This window comes from Leuresthes tenuis, unplaced genomic scaffold, assembly GCF_036924035.1.
Source record: "Leuresthes tenuis unplaced genomic scaffold, fLeuTen1.0.hap1 SCAF_24, whole genome shotgun sequence".
NCBI classification, from domain to species: domain Eukaryota; kingdom Metazoa; phylum Chordata; class Actinopteri; order Atheriniformes; family Atherinopsidae; genus Leuresthes; species Leuresthes tenuis.
The window spans coordinates 24228667-24233331 of record NW_027325378.1 but is presented as its reverse complement, the minus strand read 5'-3'; the positions used below and the strand labels follow the sequence as shown (position 1 = coordinate 24233331).

Sequence of the window (4665 nt, the reverse complement as noted above, 5' to 3'; positions counted from 1 at the left end):
GCTCTCCTGCACCCTTTCACCCCCTTCTGGTGTGACGGTAGGAAGTGGTCTGTGGAAACTCAACTGTTCCCTGTTGGAGGATGAAATCATAGTCAGTCAGTACAGGGAATGTTATAAAGAGTGGCAGACCCTTCAAGACCTCTACGAAACACATGCACAATGGTGGGAAATGGTGAAGGAAACGACCCAGACTTTTTTTAAACAGCAAGGTAAACGTAAAAAAAGGAAAGAGAATAGATGTATGATGGGACTACAGAAACGCTTACAGCGCTACTTTAAACTAAATCATTGTGGCATAGACTTTAATGAAGAAATCAAAGATGTCAAAAAGGAAATGTCAGTTTTAGCAGAAATAAAGAGTAAAGGAATTTTTGTAAGAAGCAGGGAGCAGGAAATTGAGGAAGGTGAAAAATGCACACGGTACGTTTTTAAGAAAGTTATAAATAAAAAGGAGTGTATTCAAAATCTAAAAAGAGAAGATGGGTTTTTAACAAAATCCACACAAGAGATGATTGAAACTGTACATACCTTTTATAGTAACATGTACAAAGAGAAACCAGTGCACTTGGAAACATCGGCAGAAATTTTAAAATTCGTTGACAAAACCGTAAAAGAGAATGCACACTTGACACAGGATTTTACTGCTTTAGAGTTAAAAAAAATGCCTAACAGGTTTTAAGGGAAGTCGAGCTCCGGGTTTAGACGGGCTTCCTGCAGAATTCTATCTGACCTTTTGGGACCTTTTATAATCAGATATTTTAGATGTTTTTAAAGATTTTGAAAAACTCGACCGACTGCCTGACAGTTTTAGAGTGGGAATAGTGACTCTACTTTATAAAAAAAATTATAAGACTGACCTAAAGAATTGGAGGCCCATCACACTTTTAAACTTTGACTGTTAACTTTTTAGCAAGGTTTTAGTGACACAGATGTCCTCTGTTTTAGAGGAGGTAATTCACCCAGACCAGGCTTGTCCAGGCTGTCCATCTCAGGGAGACAACTCACCGACAGCCTCGTACTGATTCGAGACATCATTGATTACGCTAGAGACAGAAACACCCGGCTTGTCATCTTAAATTTAGACTTTGAAAAAGCTTTTGATCGGGTCTCGCATCAATATCTCTTTCAGGTGTTGCAGCCATCGAATAGGGCCCGATTGTTCCAACTTGGGGAGCTTTGCTTGGTTGAGACGCTTGCTCCCCCCCCCCTGCTCGTCGGCTGACCAAGTAGGAACAATCGGGCCCTAATCGATGGCTGCCTTGTCTTTTACTCTGTGCAAAAGACAAGGCAGCCACAAACACCACGGGAACAACGTATTGAGGCTTTGTTCTGACCGCTCATTCGGTCTACTTCGCATTCACTCTCTTTTCTCAGCAGACTAAAAGAAAGTTTCATCTTGGGCTCCCTGAAACTTCCATCCTGCTCCGCTGTTTGCTTTTTCACAAGAGCAGAAAAGAGCGCACCGTTCCCAGCGGCACTGCAGTACCGGGTCGATGCTTGGAGTGAACGGAGCAAGCTCCTTTTTCAACTCCTATTGCTAAAAATCCATTTAATATGTAGTCCTCGTATAGAGGACATATCAGATATTAAACTGATAAGAACAGATACTACACTTGATCTTAGCCAAAAGGCAGAGAAGCGATAACTGTCCACTGGTTCACGTACGAGGGCCCTTCCAGGCACAATGCGCACTTGTAGCGGTGTTCTTTTTTTGGCCATAGGTGGCCAGAGTGTCACTTTGCACCTCCGCCCACCCGCTGCACTGAGCACTCTTTAGCCCTTTTAAATGGTATAACTTTGCACTCCCGCACGCTCCAGCGAGCACCATTCAAGCAACAACTTTGCACTCCAGCTTCGAACATCGGCACAGTCGCAACAAGTAAGGCGACTCTACTCAGAGAAGTCACTCTGCACAGTAACAAGACTTCTTTTGCATAGACAGAAAGGGCTTCACCCGCAAAGGTAAAGCCTACCAAAAATAGAAACAACTCATTAGTGCTGCTCTCCACGGAAGTCTTTAGTAAAAGGCGAAAGACTTGTACGTTATGAAGAGAAACCAGAGTACGATTATCCGTCACTGCGAGAGCAGGGCATCAGGCTAGTTGGCATAGCCACCTTCCCCATGGTGAGCTTTGCTTTGTTTAGACGCTTGCTCCCCCCCCTTGCTCCTCGGCTGGCCAAGTAGGAACAATCGGGCCCTATTCGATGGCTGACTTGTCTTTTACTCTGTGCAAAAGACAAGTCAGCCACAAACACCATGGGAACACCGTATTGAGGCTTTGTTCTGACCGCTCATTCGGTGTCGCGTTTCTTTCAAGCAATTCTCCCGGTTAGCCCACACTCGGCTCGCTCCCAGAGCCGTGTTAAAGTCTGCTTCGCATTCACTCTCTTTTCTCAGCAGACTCTTGGGATTTTATCTATAAAATGAATTCCTTCACTCAAACTATGTTAAAACTGCTTTGTCCTTCATATTTACCATGTCTAGAAAGATTTAAACAAAAGTAAAAGAAAGAGCAAATCTAAAGTTTCAGGAATCCGAGAATAAGCTTACTTTCATGAGTTCTTCACGATTTCGGATTTTGCTATAAAATGAATTCCTTCACTCAAACTAAATTAAAACTGCTAAACCGCTAATCTGTTAAATGTAAGGCAGATGTCAAATTCACCGAAATAGGATTTAAGGGTATTCGGCCAATCGAGCTGTAGCAGCTTCGGTAAAAGAGTATAAGTTGAAGAGTTTGTGAATAAAGGTGTGCGCACACATAGTGAGCTGTAGGAAAATAGGCAGGGAGCAATGCCGGCTGGGGTATATGTTCTTGTATGTTGTCTGACTGTTGGATTTGAATGTGTTGTGTAAGTGTCCTGTTGAATGTTACATGTTTGGGCTTTGACACGCTTCACTGTGGTTGTTAACTGTGTGGTGTGTCCTGAAATGTTATATGTTTGGGCTGTGTGACATGCTTAATGCTTGTCAGTAGCTACCTACTTATTCATATACAGCAACTGACAACATAAGAAGTCCGGACATACTTTGATAGTAGTTGTAGAAGTATCCTTATTGATAATAGATAAACTAATTCATAGTGATAGAACAGTAGATGAAAAGGTGCCTGCACATGTCTCACGAAAATAAAATGGGTGTATGATTGCTGACGGCAGAGCAATACTGCCAAACCTATGAGTTCTTGTGGCAAACTTGATTCAGTGTCTTGACGTGTATACGCTGTTTCGCTGACTTGATTGTCACAAGAAACAAAGTGTGTTTTTATAAGATCCGACCATTTTATTACGGGAGGATCAGTATGTATGGATTCTGATGTGACTGATAAACCCATTCGTATCTTAAGCATAATCTAATACGTAAGATAACGCCCTGACACACAATCAAAAAAAAAAAGAGAGAGCGGTTTTGTGTCCCCACAGTCCATAATGTAGAAAAGAGAGAAAAAAGCCTTTCTGATTTGGTGTGTGTGCTCACAGTGCACAGTGTAGAGAAAAGAGAAAAGAAAGACTTTGGTGTCACGGGTGTTGTGACTTACACACACACATTTCTGAATTGAGAAAGGAAATTATTTTAGAGGAAGCACTAGAGTTTAGATCCCACATTTGTTGATAGGCATTCATTTATTTCTTCACTTTTGATGAAGTTTCAACAATAAACAACAAACTTTGTATTATGAGAAAGAACCAGACTCATTCTTCAGGAATCCGAAAATAAGCTCTATTTTACGAGTTATGCACAAATTCGGATTCTCCTATAAAACGAATTCCTTAACTCAAACCAAATTAAGACTGCTTTGTCCTTCATATTTATTCATGTCTAATCAAGTTTCAACGATAAACAACGTTGTACTTTGTAGAATGAGAAAGAACGTCTTCAGCAATAAGCATCTCTCGACATATGACGAAGTACAGATTTTGCTATAAAATTAATTCCTTCTATCAGCCTGACTTAAAACTGTTTGTCCTCCTTATTTATCCACTTAAAATCAAGTTTCAACAATTAAAAAAATGTTGTAGTTTGAGAAAGAACAACTTAATCTTCAGCAATCAGTATAAAAGAGGATAAGAAAAGGTGCAAATGCCAACCATACATCACTAAAAGGTGGAGCGGAAGTATTCGGCTGCAAGTAGGTGTGATTGTCCGACCATAATTGCTGAAAAATGTGTTAGAAAAGACTAGAATGCCGGACCATACATCATCAAAAGCGGGAGAAGTGGTGTTCGGCTGCAAGTAGGTGTGAAAGTCCAGCCATAATTACTCACAAACGGGTAAGAAAAGGTGGTATTGCCAGACAATACATGATCAAAACAGGGAGCGGAGGTGGTTCAGCTGCAAGAAGGTGTGAATGTCAAACTAAAGTTTTTAAAAAGCGGATAAGACAAGGTGCGAATGCCTGACAATGTATGATCAAAAGAGGGAGCGGAGGTTTTCGGCTGCAAGAGGGTCTGAATGTCCACCCATAATTCCTGAAAAATGGGTAAAAAAAGGGTGCGAATGCCCAACCATACATCATCAAAAGCAGGAGTGGATGTGTTCGGCTACAAGAAGGTTTGAATGTCCATCAATAATTGCTTTAAAACATGAAAGAAAATTTTCGAATATCAAACCGCACATGATCATAAGCGGGAGAGGAGGTGTTCAGCTGCAAGAAGGTGTGAATG

The 4665-nt window shown here is 41.2% G+C and overlaps 2 non-coding genes across 2 annotated transcripts; both read right to left on the bottom strand.

Annotated features, from left to right (window-relative positions):
- Nucleotides 1-1452: 1452 nt before the first annotated feature.
- On the bottom strand, nt 1453-1643 carry LOC140285032 (U2 spliceosomal RNA). The gene has a single exon (XR_011910235.1). It is a non-coding gene; the product is annotated as a U2 spliceosomal RNA (small nuclear RNA).
- A 306-nt stretch (nt 1644-1949) lies between these two features.
- On the bottom strand, nt 1950-2065 carry LOC140285033 (U5 spliceosomal RNA). Its single transcript, XR_011910236.1, has one exon. It is a non-coding gene; the product is annotated as a U5 spliceosomal RNA (small nuclear RNA).
- Nucleotides 2066-4665: the final 2600 nt, after the last annotated feature.